Source organism: Lygodium microphyllum, chromosome 25 (genome assembly GCF_053477565.2).
Source record: "Lygodium microphyllum isolate KBCC chromosome 25, Lygodium_microphyllum_v1.1.10, whole genome shotgun sequence".
Taxonomy (NCBI): Eukaryota; Viridiplantae; Streptophyta; class Polypodiopsida; order Schizaeales; family Lygodiaceae; genus Lygodium; species Lygodium microphyllum.
In genome coordinates, this window is record NC_141159.1 from 58,952,313 (window position 1) to 58,968,413 (window position 16,101).

Sequence of the window (16,101 nt, forward strand, 5' to 3'; positions counted from 1 at the left end):
AATAGCAATATTCATATCATCTAAATGCTTGTACTTAGATTGTTCATCATTCCTATGGTTCCCATTTGTAGGACTTTTCTCATCTACAGGGTTCAATTGTACAATAGATTTAGGTCATGTACCTTAGTCCATTGCCACTCTGGATTCTCTATGAGATCCTTAAGAGGTTTGAAGTTTGTAGCTAGGTTACCAGCTAGCTCTCTCATCAGGTACTCAAGAGTTCTATGGAGTTTAAGTTTATTGGTTGGTAGATGGTAGGTGATGATAGGCATTGGTTAGCTAATGGAACTCTTGGCCATCATGGAAAGAGGTACTGATGATGTAGCATCATTCTTGGGTAACTCAAAAGTTGTGACTTCATTGGGTTTACTAGTTGCTTCTACAGCTTGTTGCCTATAGTCATCCTCATCATGTTTGAGAATGGCAAGTTGATGGTTGCCAATACATACATACAATCGCGCTCATCCTCAGGGCAAGAAATTTACTTAGTTAAGGATCCATATTCACGCTTTCCTTGTGAGTCACCCTCAGTATTGCAAAGATAGCATCAAGTTCAACTGGTGAGGTTTTCCAAGTGTCCATCTCCACTTGAAAAACTTCTATTCTATTGCCCAAGAATATTAGGTTGTTACCCCAATCCTCTATCACTCAAGCATTTCTCATCCATGGCCTACCTAATAGAATATGGTAGTCCACTCCCTTCATGACTATGAAGTGAGAATTGGATTTCTACTTTCTTCATAGACCAATCTTTTAGCACTCCGAATGGTTTGACTTTCATTCTATTCGCTAGTGTAACATTAAACCGTGCAGTTTCCACTGTTGGGTTTCCCCAAGCTTGCAGAATTGCATGGCTAAGCACACTAACCCTTGTTCTTGGGTCCCTAGTTCCTTCCTGTGTGGCATCACCTAATGCAAAAAATAGGTAAGACTGTGTACATTTCCATACCCTCCCAAAAGGCATTCACTTGTAGAGATTTAGACAATGGGTTCAAGGTTAAGCTTGGTATATGCATCTTTGCATCATGGCTTGGCAAAGTTGATTGCTCCCTGTCTATCGAGTCTTTTTACCCACTACTTCAACACTTTCCATAACATGGGGTTTTGCCTAAGCAATTCTCCTAATGGCAAGGTTATAGGAGTTGATATCAGTATCATGAGAAAATTGGCAATCTTTTCCTTTTCCTCTAACTCAAGGCCTAAGCAATTCTCCTAATGGCAAGGTTATAGGAGTTGATATCAGTATCATGAGAAAATTGGCAATCTTTTCCTTTTCCTCTAACTCAAGGCCTAAGCAATTCTCCTAATGGAAAGGTTATAGAGGTTGATATCAATATCATGAGAAAATTGGCAATCTTTTCCTTTTCCTCTAACTCAAGGCCTTTCTGCTAATGCTCTTGGGTAGTTTGTCTATTCGTGGCATCTAGATTTTGCTTGTGTGGTGCTAGATGGGGTGTTAATGTGCCACTTGATCTCAAGTGCATAGGGGAGATTGGTGGACTCATGCTAGAGAGCTCATTAATCTTATCCTCCATGATAGGCTTTACATCCTGCAGGTGTGCTTGAGCTTCTTTCACCCACTCTTTGAATTTTTTCACAACCTCTAACTGGTGTTTTGGGTCAGGGTATTCTCCAATCTTGATACTTCCCTTTTCCACTGTCTTAAGAGCATATGTTTTTGCCTATGCATTCATAACCTATTACCCTTTGGTTAGTGTGGTGGCACTATTGGTTTTGAGCATTATCTTAGCATCTGCTCTCTTTCTTCTCCTCCTTCGGCTCTTCTTTCCATTAGATGTTCCATCTAAGTGCTCGCTCTGTTTGATCTCACGTCATGACATTTAATGGGATTGGTGTGGCTTCATCATCAAGTGTTTTGACACTAAAGAGTCCAAATGGTACTGATAGCACAATCTTATTTGCTTGCTCCTTTTTAAGTCACTAAGATGAAATGTGCCATGGATATTCACAAGTCCCATGCTAGTGGCTCTTGGTTTGGGCCCCCTTTTAGACCTCTATCTCTTCCCCTGCCTAACATAACTAGCACCGGTTTAAAGTCCATCAATATATAATTACTCTCCTTGTCATAGGAGATATAGGGGTTCATGTACATTTTGTCCTCCAGTGGCTCCTTTATAAAAAGTGTATTAGAGCATCGCTCAATTGTTAGGCCACTGTGGGTCCATGTAGCTCAGGGAATCCTGTGGGGTTGATATCAATCCTGGGGGTAGCTAGCTTTGAGTCATTGGGCACTGGCAGAGCTAATAAAGCTCCTCTTCCAAAGTTGGACTTTCTATTCCCTAGATAGTAGGGCTGAGCATAGGGTTGTGGATATGGGAGCCTTCTTGGCCATCAATAGTGGGCATCATGTCCAAATATACCACACAGTTAGCACAGGCCATTATCTAGGGTCGGGACATTCACCTGGAAGATGGCATCATGTCCAAATATACCACACAGTTAGCACGAGGCCATTATCTAGGGTCGGGACATTCACCTGGAAGATGATTTCCACCACAATGTAGACACTGCATGTGGGGTCGCACTAGCCTTCTCAACATTTCTTGTAGGTTGGCCAACTCTAACTTCAAGTTAGCTATCTCTTGGATTTGCTCAATGTTTTTTCCCTTATCTTGCATGCTATGGCTTGATCACTCACTAAGGGTTGTGGTTCTCTTGGTGTTCCTAGAGGTGGTGTTCTCTTGTTGTGGTGTGGCTCTTAAGCTTCTCTCTCTCAACAAGTTGTCCACACGTATTGCCGCTTCAAAGATACTAGCTAACACGTCCCTTTTTGTAGGTTCGAGTTACTAGCTAAGGGCTTGTAGAGTCATTCATTTCAGATTTCATTGATAAACGTGGTGGAGACTGCTCTCTTATTGGGTCACTGCATCACTGGAATCCTTTTGTATAGACTTCTCACGTGAGTAACATAGTCTCAAATTTCCTCATTGTCTTTTTTGCTAATATTCATCAACTTGACAGTGAGGTTGTCTGAGTATCTAGCTTTGGAAAATCTCTTAGTGAAATGATCCTTTAGGCTATTAAAATTTTTGTGCTCAATATTGTTTAGGCTAGTACACCAAGTTTGTTGTCAATTGTCTCCTAGGCAGAGTCCAAAATCTTGTGCACGTTGAGTGCGTCCATGAGGGTCTTTGCGTCACACACTTACTCAAACTGCTCAACAAGGAAATAAGGATCATTACCTACTTGATACTTCTCAAGTTGCTTTGTAACTATAGGTATCTTGGTCTAGCTTCTAGTGTTTGGGGTGATTCCCAATCCAGCTAGCAACGAAGTTGCTAGGGCTGCTCCGATTTGCTCTACAGGGCAGTGTTATCTAACAATCGCTTTGTGAGAAGCTCACTCAATGTAAGATCCCCTTCTAACACTCTCTCCCTATTGGCATTTTCTCCTGCTCATTCAATGTAAGATCCCCTTCTAATGCTCTCTTGCTATTGGCATTTTCTCTTGCTCTGTTTCTACCTGCAATGGCTAGGACTTATTGGACCTCATTGAGCTCTATCTTCTGGCATAGTCTTTGAGCATGCTGCTCCTAGTTGTAGCTGGTTATGCATTGTAGGGAAACTCTTTCAAGCCTCCTCTCCTCCTCAAGATCAGCTAATGATTTCATCTATTGCAGACCTCCCCTGGTATTCTATTTTTGTTTGACAGTAGTATCACGATAAGAGTTATTGTATGTCAACTAGAAAATCTCCTAAGTCAAGGTCTTGGTTTCTTGTGTTCATGCTAGCACCTACCATGTTGGCAGTCTCTTGAACCACTAAGGTGTTAATTCAGGTGATTAGGTTGCTAAGGATACGTCTCTAATTGTGGTTTATTCCTTTCTTCACTTGATTATCAAGTGGTTTGAGGCTGTTCACTTCTCAGTGTTGGGTTTCTTGGTTTGACTCTAGGGGTTTTGCGAGTCCTACTGGTGGATTAATTTCTTAGCTCAATTCCCCTTTTATGTCTTCCTTGTTAATTAAATCACTTTGCAAGTTTATGCTTACTCACACACTTGGATGGTGCAATGCAAGGTGTGTTGTACACAATTAGGCTTTCAACTTTTACCATGCACCTAAGTGTTTATAATGCAATATGGAACCTTCAATGAACACACACACACACACACACACACACACACACACACACACACACACCTTGCTAGTCAATTTTGTACAATTGGAGCTCTTTTATGTGAATTGCGATCATGCGTGGTAGTCAATTTTGATCCTCTATAAGGTCCTAATACAAGTGCACCCAGCAATGATCCTATCTTTATTCTTCACTCTAGTCAAGGAAGGTTTTGAGCATATCTGGAATCACTGAGAGTGATGATGTGACAGATTTGTGATGTTGTTGCTCTCTTGACCTACTACTCTCTCCTGATCTGCTACTCTCTCTCTCAATCTTTCACATGCTAAAAGGAGCTTTTTCCCCATTTCTCTTATTTTAATGCTCTCTCTTTCTTCCCTTACTCTCTGTTTTCCTTCTAAGGTATTCAAAATCTCTTTTCTTTTCTTTTCCTGCTTCTTGGTTGTTACAAAAACTTATCTTTTCTTTATTTTTCCTTATTTCCTCAACCTTAATGCATTCTACTAATGAAAAACACCATACCACTAATCTAATTAATGTTCCTAAATCTTCCAAAACCTAAACTATCTGGCACAGGAGATCAAATACTTCTGCCTCCCTCACTTCCTACCTATGCCAAGTGCCCCTTTGGAGATGAATGAATGCCTACCCTATCGCTTGATTTGAAGGATGCAAGCACTCAAGCTTGAATCCTTGGTCCCGACAATGGAACCAAAATATTGTCGCTATCACTAGTAACCATCAAGACTCTACAAACCACTTATTAAGTCAAGCATTTCAAGCGAATGGCAATGGCTACCTCTCACATAGCTATGCACGCTCTCACACAAGGATGTAGTGATCTTACCATTGAATCCAATCATTGTAGTCCTCTTCCTTGAATCCTTCGATGGCTCCACAATTCAAGGCGCTAGCTCAAGCAAGCTCCATCTCCATGCTCCAAGATCCAACCTCCATAGCTACATGTGTGAGAAAAGAGAAGAGAATAAGGAGAAAAGGAGAAAGGAGAAGAGAAAAAGAAGAGCTTCTCCATGGTCCCTCACTCTCACACACTCACACTCTCCCTCTCTCACACTCCCTCTCTCCCTCTTGCATGCACAAGCAAGAAGTAAGAACAAGAATAAGAAGAGAGCTAGTTTACACATATACCAAGAATGAGCTTATCCATCAACTTTTTGGCTTTTATACATGCCCTTCTCCCCTTGGGCACCCAACTCATTTCCATGATCTGTCGTCTAGCCTTGGTCCTCTTTTCCTCTATTTCCCTATTCTTTCCTATTCCCATAGCTCCTTTACATGCACCTTTTCATTTACAACTTGCATGGGAGAGAGTTTGGTGCTCTTTTACAAAGGACTAACATGTGCTTTATCTCTTGTGTTGTACCCTATTCTTGATTTAAATTTTCTTAATGTGCTTCTTGGTTTTCTTTTTCATGAGTTGTTTTCTTATGCTCCTTTTTAAGCCTTCTTTGCACCTTGTGTTGTTCGGAGGGTTAACAATTGTCCATCATATTACTACCTTCTACTGACACTCGCATATTCCCAGATAGCCTTATCACCCTTACATAATGCTATAAATCAGGTTAACACAATGCAACGTTTGTTGGGGTAAAAGGCCTTTGGGTATACCTGTCTATACTGTGACTGCCCATTCTTTATTCATGTATAATATGATAGTGCAATAAGATTGTCAGTTCAGTTGGACATCACCTACATTGTGTGTGCTCTTCTCTCCCGCATCTTCCTCTTCTCCTTCTCCACTGCCATTGCATCCCCTTCAACTGGTATCAGAGCGGGTCTTCAAGAGCTCATCCCGACCTTCCACACGAGGTATGAGATCTTCATTCTCACTCAGTTTTCAGCTCAATAGGGTTTTCACAGGTTGTGGGCAGTCATAGCTCACAGCTCTTGGAGCTTCCTTCACCTGGATCTTGCTTCTAGCCTATCAAGGCTTGATGAGGCTTGGTGTAGGCCTTCTTTGGCCCCCATTTGTGCCCCCTTTGGGCCCCATTGTTGACACGTGGGACAGCAGACCCCCCCAGCCAGCTCACGTTTTTGTTGCACGTGTTTCAAAATCTAGCCCAAAAATCACTCTTTTTGTCATATCTCGGGCATTCGGAATCTAATTTAGGCAAGGTAAAAGTCTAACTTGGGGTTTTGGCACACTCCGGACATGATGGTGACGTTTGATTTACCAAATTTTGATGACATAATATTTTGCAATAGATTTCAAATTTGAGACATCATGTATTTGTATGCCTATGGCTTATGTGATGCTTCTATTGATGTCTATTGATACCGGATCACTTGTGGATATTATGTCTCTTATGTGAGACGCACTTGGAGCTGATTTAGCTCAGCCATTGACTGTTTTGAACAATCCCAGATCTGTCCAAAATAGGGTAGCCACCTGTTACTTCAATTTAATGCTTACAGGTCTTTGCATTTGATGCTCGATTATGCCCGGTTGGTGCCTATACATACGGGAATGTATACCTATGGTTTGCATATGGATTTGAGCTTGGATTGAGCACTGATTTGCTCAGTTTACAAAGGTTATATGCTACTGGAAACTTCAGGGCTGAAGTTATTTATGCTACAGTTGGGTTATGCCTATTGGTCACGGGGTGCTCCCGGCTACTCGATATAATGTCATGATGTATTTGGACTATGCCACATGTCTTGTTTATGCTACGGAATGCTTTTGAGCTGAGATTAGAGCTCGATTTGGGTTTGACTATCACTTCTTTGTAGCTGGCATTTCATCTATGACATGGTTTATGCCTAGGCTACCCGGTACGGGTTATGATGTCTTGGTGAATGCTTTATGCTTTGGCTGTGGATGGCAGTTGTTTGAGCTCATCTCGACATTCATTTGAGTATTACCTTGAGCAGTTGGATATTGACTTGAATTTTTCGTTACGACTTGGCTTTTTCCGTTACGACCTTGGATGCTATATGGGATTTGATGCTCCGATTATGGATCTTGGCTATTACTTGGATGCACTTACAGGTATTGAGCAGTGAACTGCTCCGTTGTTTTGGCAGTTGCCTATTGAGCTGTGATTGCTCGTTTGCATTTGATATGCGGGATACTTACTGATCAGTGGACTTGGATAGTGCTTGGGATTTACAGTTATGGCTTTCTTGCTCCTCTGTTGTCTAGCTTCTATGCTAGTTGGGCTTCTGTTGCCCGTCCATGTTAGAGAGCAGATGCTATGTATGCTTACTCGTCTATGCATATGGTCTACTGTTGTATACCTTACAGAGCCACTTATTTGGATGTTGTTTTATAGATGTTTGGGCTTCACTTGGAGCTTGACTCTTGCAGGATGCTTTGCCACTTGTCGGTCTTTACTTGACTTGGATGTTCCTTGGTGGCATGATGTACTACAGAGCTATGCATATGCATATGGTTATGGGCTGATTTCATGGCTGAATATCATATGCTCTTATGACAGATGTCTCATGCTTTATTGTACTGTGGTTGGTTATGTCATGCAATTGGCTACAGCTCTTCTTCATGTGGGAGCTTTTGCATCCTTGATTGATGCCTTTATGTCCTCCTATCCATTGAGGTTTCATGAGCATTTGCAGCATAGACCAGGAGAGATTCCAGCGTGCTTTAGACTTCATAAAAATGCTCGGGATTTCACACACAGTTGTGGCTCCCATTCTGCGACGACTGATAGAGGTTCCAATTGGCTGGTGGAAAATAGGTAGCCGGTTATCCTTTGGTCAACAGAAATGCTTGATCAATAAGCAATCCCTTAGAAGAATGGTGTTGGAGGGATTTATCCTGGAGAAACCCCCCTGAACTCTGTCTTGACAAAGGTTTGCTTTGTCTTCGCATGGAAGATCTTTGTCTTTGTTTTGAAGATCTTGTTATCTTGAGGATCCTTGTCTTTGATTTGAAGATCTTCAGGTTTGATTTCAAGATCTTCAGGTTTGAGTTCAAGATCTTCAGTGCTGAGCTGAAGATCTTGAACCTTGCATTGAAAATCTTCAGGCTTGTGGAATCAATAAGCGATTCGTAGATCTTGAGGCGGTAGGCATGCATCTTTGGAAGATGAGGTTCCAAAATCTAAGCCAATGGCAGATCCATCACTGGATTTTCCTTCTGCTTGATTTGGTTTAGTCATGGTAGCCATCAGTAGGTGGATGATTGGCAACATGAAATTTGTTGAGCCATTTAAACCTTCGCAGTGAAGCTCCTGAAGTTGTAGTAATGGAGTCATGTCTGACTCATGGAAAAATTCCTTGTCATTGGAGGATGGAGTGGATGATCTTCTTCAGCCAAGCAGCCAGTTCTTGAAACACGAACATAACCTACAAGAAAAGTTGTGCACTTCCTAGGGGGTGTGTCTGTCTCACTGTGTAGTACATGGGGCCCGTGCCAGTGGAACTGGGAGATGGGTCTAACCTTGGACAAGCCCTTGGTAATGTCCCACACTTGAGGACCCAGTTCATGCATCGTTGGAGGTGCAGTGCAAAACTTAGGGTGACAGGTCTGAAAGTCCTGCCCTTGATGTGCCCTAAGTGTGAAGTGGGGAAGGGGCTAGGGAGAACCCTAGATGCAGTGAGTGTGATGCACAATAACAATGAAGGGAGACTGCAAGCACATGTGAAATGTTCTCCTTGTTAACTTGGTTAGTAGTAGATTCATCTTTCAGCTTTGCTATTTTTTGCTCTTGTCTTTCTCTCCAGTCACCTTGTCTTTGTTTCCTTGTGGCTTTTTCTCTCTTTGCTTTCTTTTCTTTTCTTTTCTCTTTTTTTTTTTGAGAATGAGAGAGGGAGTACAATTGTCAAGGCATATCACACCCATTTAATCACGGGGCGGTCGCGGGCATTGAGATAAGAATGCACAACTTTGTAGGTATTCTTTAATATCGGCCTTAGCTCTTAGAGGAGTGGTTGACAAGAAAGGGTGATTACACCTTGTGAAGCGGGTGTCACTCATATTTTCTAAGAGCTCTAGACAGAAGGAAGGAAGGAGAGTAGCCCGCATTATTAACCTAGTCATAGCTCTACCATCTATTCCTAGGTTGATATCAAAGAAGAGTGGGGGGAGATGGGCTTCCTCTGCTGTGGGTTTTTGGAGTAGCAGGAATTTGATAAGTCGGAGGTAATTACAAGTGGTCAAAAACGCTAGATCTGGGCAGGAAGAGAAGTCTGCAAGGAAACGATTTATAGAAGGAAGTATATCTTCTAACCTAAACACTAAGCATTCCTCAGGGCTCCTAGCATTTACATTATATATTTTTGGAAAGTCGTAATCCCCATGCAAGTCTCTATCATAGTCCACTCCATGCCTACGAAGGTAGGGCATATAGATAAGATCATTGTGCTCTTCGGGGAGTGAACTGCAAAAGGCGGTCCATGCATCAAAATTGGTGTCCCAAATCCTCCTCCGCCATTTCAGCTGTGCCTCATAGCCTTGGACGGTTTTGGGAACTAGATTGACCTTATCTTCCCAGTAATCCTGTGGTTCTTGTCGCCACCTAGTTTATTATCAGGCTCCTCTCTTCAATCCACCTGTTTGCAAGTTCATTAGTCAGATCCTTGATCTTGGCTAAGACTCCTAGAGGCAAGGCCTAGTCCAGAGAGCGTGGGAAAGCAAATGAGAGCTCAAACGGCCTTTTCTGGAACTCTTGCTGATGCCAGATGACCAACTCCTAGGGCCAGTCTACAGGATGTGCATCACCTTAGTAGTTATTTCGGCAGCTTCAACCCTGACTTCTGCAAGCACCCTTTCGCATTCTGCCCCACTGCCAAGCATTCGGTCAAGTCTCTCACCCTGTCAAAATTATTCCTTTCCCAATCCATAGCTCTTTCTTCCATCCTTTATCTCTCTTCCTCCAGTTGGCTCGCCAAGGTGGTCACTACCTGTTTTACTGCTCATTTGTTAAAAACCACAATTGGTTCCTTTCTCTTGACTTCTGAGCCAGCTGCTCTTCAGTAATCCCTTTGGCTTGATCTACAATGCTGAGCCTTTGTTGCACCTCGGCCAGTACTTCTGATTTTTCTTGCACCAGCTGCTCTTGGCTTTGGATCTCAGCAAGGAATAGCCTTTTTTGATTGAAAGCCATGGCCATGAGGGCCTCTACATCTTCCTGGGAGGTCTACAACGCATCTTGTAATCTTTGCGCTCCATCTTGTAGCCGTTTTGCTTCTGCTGCTAAGTCTCCTGGCCCTTCACTCTTCAGAAACTCAATTTCACTTATTAATCTGTTTTGTTCTTCTAGCTCCTGCCATAAACGGAGCTCCATGGTATGCTCTTGTGGTGTACTGGCTTCGCCTTCTTGAACCTCCTGTCTTAGCATTTCCACTTGAGCGACCTTTTGCTATAGATCATTGTATTGTTGCACTAGTAACTTTAGACTCCTTTGCTCTGCCACCACCAGGTTCTACTCTTCGTCTTCCAGCCTTTGTCTAAGGTGGCTTTCGTTGTCCTGGGCTTCCTTTGCTTTTGCTACTAGCTGGTCATGCAGGGGCTTCATTTCTCTTTGTCAGTCGGCTCCCTATCTTGAGACTTCTAGCCTAAGAGCAGCTGATGTTTCTTTTTCTTTTTCTAGCTCCATCAAGGCCACTTTCTTCTCTTCCTTCGCCTTGTCTAGTTGTGCTAGTAGCTCAGTCACATATGCGTCATAGCCAGTGTCGGTAGGCATGGGAGTATGAGGTGTGGTGGTTGATGCCTCCAGCCTTTGTCTTTTAGGGTCTTGCCGTGACTCTGCATCTGCGGCAGTGGGCCTTTTCAATACCGTTTCTGGCACGATCTCGGCCACTTTGCTCACTAGCATTTGCATCATGTTCATTAGCTGTGTTGTATCGAGGGGAGGTGTGGGTTGTGTGGTGGTTGTAGTCGTGGTTTCAGTCGTTGCAGGCACAAAAGAGAAAGGAAGTGGATGTAGTAGGGACTTGCCCTTGCCTACAGCCCCACTGGAGCTGCTTCCACACTTGAATTAGCTTTCGCTTTATGACGAGGGCTCACAGGTTCGAGCTGTCCACCCCCGTGGGTCTCTTCCACAGATCTTCGTGTAGCCTCTGCCAACTCGGCTAGCTCCTTCAGTCTCTGCTCTTTAGCTTCTTCTTCTATCCTTCTTTTCCTGTCCTCTTCTGCCTTCTTGGATTCTTCTCTTATCTTTGCAAGCTCTTCCTCCTCTTTCCTCCTTTCTTCCTCAACCCTCCTAGACTCTCTTTGAGCCCTCCTGATTTCAGCTCGTTCTTCTTTGCTTAATTCCTCTTTCCTTTCCTTCTGTCTCCTGTCCCCTTTCTTTTGTCCTTCTGGTTTGCTTGCTTGTGTAGGCGGCACCTCCTATTCTCCCTTGTCACTTATCATTCTTTCACTTGATTCTTCTCCTTTGTGGTGAGGTGGGCTTTGATGTGCAGCTTGCTCTTCCATGACTCCAGCATCCTTCATTGCTTCATTTATGATGGCTGTCAAAACAACACCATATCTAATTATGGCCGCCTTTGAGGCAGGTTTTTCCTTGTGGAGCGTGATGTTGAGGCAGGGGATTCTCCTCCTACTGGTGCTTCCGCTGGAGTGAGAAGGGCAGCTGAGTTTTGAATGGTTTTCTGCACAAACCCATTCCAGTCTACCTCCTCAGGGACTCCTGCTGCAATGCTTTCTAACAACGGGACCCCGATCCTGTTCATCAATGCGTTGTACCTTTGGCCTGAGAAGAGTGTGTGGATCATCTTCGCTTGCACCTTCACTGTTGGATCCGGGATGTCAGCCAAGCTGATTCCATCCACTGTGTGCACCTCTTCTTTCTTTACCCCCAGCATGGCGTAAACATCCCATCTCGATCGCCTCTCTTTCTTGGGTACGAGCCCCAAGGCCTTCTCTACGATTACTGCATTGAGGGGCACTTCAACTCTGTCCATCTCTACCCTTACTGCACTAGTTCTGTTCCCTAGGAAAATCAAACCATTGTCCCAGTCCTCAATGACACGCGCATTCCTCATCGAAGGTCGGCCTAATAGTATGTCGTAATCCACTCCCTTCATGACAATGAAGTTTACGGAAAATTGCACACCAGCAATCTTTACTGGCCAATTCTTTAAGACCCTGAATGATCTTACCTTCATTCCATTTGCTAACATGACGTTAAACCTGGCAGTCTCTACAGGAGGGTTTCCCCATGCCTCTAAGACTGCATGGCTTAGTACACTAACACCTGTGCCTGTGTCTACAATTCCTTTTCGCATCATATCTCCTAAGGCTAGGACGAGTAAAACTGCATGCATTTCAGTGCCTTCCCAAAAATCATTGATGTGCAAAGACTTAGGAGTTGAGTGTAGAGTTAGACTTGGGATCTGTGTAACCGCATCATGATCTTGCGGATCAGCACCCGCAAGTCTTGTGTGTCCCTCCATCAAGTCCTTTAACTCCTGCCATAAGGAATGATTCTGCCTAAGCAGGTCTTCCAAGCTTAGAGTTACTGGAGTAGACAACAAGGTTGTGAGGAGGCTACTGGGCTCTTGTCTTCCCCTGAGGCTAGCATTTCTAGGCCATGCGTTCTGTCTGCGCTAGCAAGTTTCCCCTTGGGCTTGCTGCTGAGTTGCCCCTAGTGGTGCAGGTATGCTCGCAGCTTGTGGTTTTGAAGGTGAGACTGGTGTGCTCACGTTGGAGAAATCATCAATAGGATCTTCTAATATGGGTTCAGCATCCTTGAGGTGCTTTTGGGCGTCCTTGACCCACTCCTTGACCTTAGCTATAGCCTCGAGTTGTCGTTTGGGATGGGGATATTCCCCTACCTTGGCACTCCCTAGCTCGACTATCTTAGAAGTTGAGGTCTCCGCCTCTGCATCTATGACCCTCTTTCCCGTTACTAACGTAGTCGCTTCCTCGGTTTTAAGAGTTATCTTTGTATCGGTTCTCTTTTTCTGTCTCCTCCAGCTTTTCTTTCGTATTGAGGTTGTGTCAAGGTTACTTGGCCCTGGCAAAGAGATGCCTGCTTGTTTTGTTTGAGCTCACGTCATAACATGTAGTGGGATGGGTGTATCCTCACTGTCAAAGGTTTCCACTCCAAAAAGCCCCAAAGGCACCGATGGCATGTTGACAGAGCTGGTTTATGGCTTCCGCCTAGGGCAGTCAGGAAACAGATGTGTGATTCCACACTCTGTGCATCGGAGATTCGCTTTGTTCTTGTTAGCTTGTTCTCGTTCTGGGCAGCGTGATGAAATGTGGCCTGGGTGGCCGCAAGTCCAGCATGTGACTGGATCTTGGCTTGGCCCTCCAAAGCCTCTGCCTCTTCCTCTTCCTAAAGCCATCACCGGCACCGGCCGTCCGACTGATAGTCCATCAAGACTGGGTTACCCTCCTCGTCATAGGATATGTACGGGTTGACATATGTTTCTTCCTCATTAGGCTCCTCCACAAAGTGAACAGGAGCATCGCTAGATGGGTGGGTTACAAAAGGCCTTGGTGGTCTGGGCATACTAGTTGGGTTCATCTCCAGCCTAGGTACGGCAGGTCTTGAGTCAGTCGGTGCTGGGAGAGCTAACTAGGCTCCCCTCCCAAAGAAATTGGGTGGCCTATTACCTAAGTATGGAGGGTTGTACTGCTGCGCGTATGGGAATCTTCTCGGCATTCTGCAATGCACTGCATCATGCCCGAATCTATCGCAATTTGAGCACGGCCTAGGATCTTGGCACTCAACTGGAAGGTGATTGCCGTTGCAGTACATACAGTGTACATGCGATCTCACAGGCTTCCTTACCAGCTCTTGCAACCGTGCAATCTCCATTCTCATTTCTGCCATCCCCTGGTCGTGGTCTACACTCTTTCCCTTATCCTGCACACTAGCAGTTTCTTTTTCCCCCGAAGTAGTTGATCTCTCAGGGTCCCTCTGGCTTGCACTCTCTCGGTTGGTAGTCCTCATGCTACGTTCCCTGAGTTGATCATCTACGCGTATTGCCTCCTCGAAAACTCTAGCTAGCACATCTCGTTGCAAGGTGGAGTTACTGGCCAAAGCCTTGTAGAGCTCCTCACTCTGAATCTTGTTCATGAACACTATAGACACTGCCCTCTCGGTAGGTCGCTCATTGGCATGGATTCTCTTGTAGAGGCTACGCACCTGAGTGACGTAATCCCTAACATCTTCCTTCTCCCTTTGACTGATATTCATCAACCTAACGATGAGGTTATCCGAATACCCTGCCTCCGAAAACCTCTTGATGAAGAGGCCCTTAAGGCGAACAAAGTTCGTACGTTCTGTGTTATCTAGACTAGAATACCGAGTCCTCCCCTTATCGCCTAAGCACAGGCCGAAAGCTTGAGCTCACTGCGCAGGGTCAATAAGACCGTTTGCCTCACATACTTGCTCAAACTGTTCCATGAAGCTGTACGGGTCACTACTAGGTTCGTATCTAGCTAGTTGTTTTGCTACGATGGGGATTCTAGCCTGCCCTTTAGCCCCTTGCATGACTCCCAATCCCGATAGTAGCGTGGTGGCTAGGGTAGTAGCGCTCTATTCAACGGACATATTGTCCAAGAGTCGCTTTGCTACCAGTTTGATCAATGTCATGTCAGCCTCTACTGCCCATTTCCTCTCTACATTCGGTCCAGATTTGGCCGCTCCAACTAGGTCTAGCACTCATCTAGTCTCGTATATATCTACGTCTTGCTGTATCCTTCTAGCCCTTTGCTCATGGTTGTAGGCAATTATGCCTTCTAGCGCTCTCTTGATTGCTCTTCTCTCTTCTTCTAGGTTTGCTACCACTTCCTCTATAGGTCTGCCCTGGATCATGGTCCTAGTGAGTAGATCGTAGTTGTGGATCAGTTCTTGGATTGAGGTTGGAAATTCTCCTAAGTCTAATTGGTCCTCTCCTCGTTTGCCTCTTAATCCCGACATTGTTTCTACTTCCAGCTCCACGAGGTTGTCAATAAATACAAGCAGCTTCGGCATCGTCCAATCTTCTATATTGTTGCTTTCTGTGTCTTCGTGTCTTCTCCAGGTCCTACTAGTAAGGCACTCAGGCACCTATCTAAGTCTTGGGGTCTTCTCCTACTAGTGGGTTCCTTAATGTTATTAGATATCCTGATGTGTTCCTTGTTATTTGAAAGCAGCTGCAATCCTTATTCACACGTTATGCTTAGTGCTTTCGTGGTGCTTGGTGCGAAAACATGCTTTTCTCTTTTCTTGCAGTGCAAACTTAGTGGAACACAAGAGTGAAGTGTTGATGTAGAAAGCGTTTAATGCGAACTCCACTCTGTTTCTCTCCACATTCTTAGCCTGATTTGAGTTCTAAGCTCAGTTCCCGGCTATTCTATGGTCTTTCTGAAGGTCTGTGATGCGTTTTCTATTCTGCTCTAAGTTCGATTGGTCTCTGAGGTTCTAATGGTCAAACTGGGTCTTAGGGGTGTTCAGGGTTGTGTCCTGGGGGTCAGGTCTGTGGCAGAGTCAACTAAAGATCCTTATTTTTCATTCTGGCAGGATGGCCCGATTCCCAGAATCGGACAGGGCGTCCGACTCTAGTAGTCGGACGGTCCGATTCTTACAGTCGGACAGAGTGGTCCGAGTCCAGCAGTAGGACAGGTCAGGTCCAATTCCTAAAGTTTGATGTTCCGACTATGATGGGCGGTCCGAGTGCCACGTGGCACATCCGATCGGACTGTCCGATCCGGTAGTGGGGTCCGATTCTAAAATTGTTTGGTCCGATCCGAATGTTGGATGGTCCGACTAGCACGCAGTCCGACTCCCTCAGTCGGACGGTCCGACTCCAGGACTCGGGTGGTCTGATTTTGGGAATCGGACCACCGAGACCTGGTCCAACTGCGTCTGTCGGCAGGCGTGATTTCGACGTGTTTCGATCCCACTTGATTGGTCCAACTGCGTCTGTCGGCAGGCGTGATTTCGACGTGTTTCGATCCCACTTGATGCCTGCTACACACAATCACAAGAGACTTTCCAGATATGATTAGGGCACTACTAAGAAGCACCAGACTCACCTGGAGTAGCACAAATCGATGGCACCCAGAATTGTGATAGCGCTCTC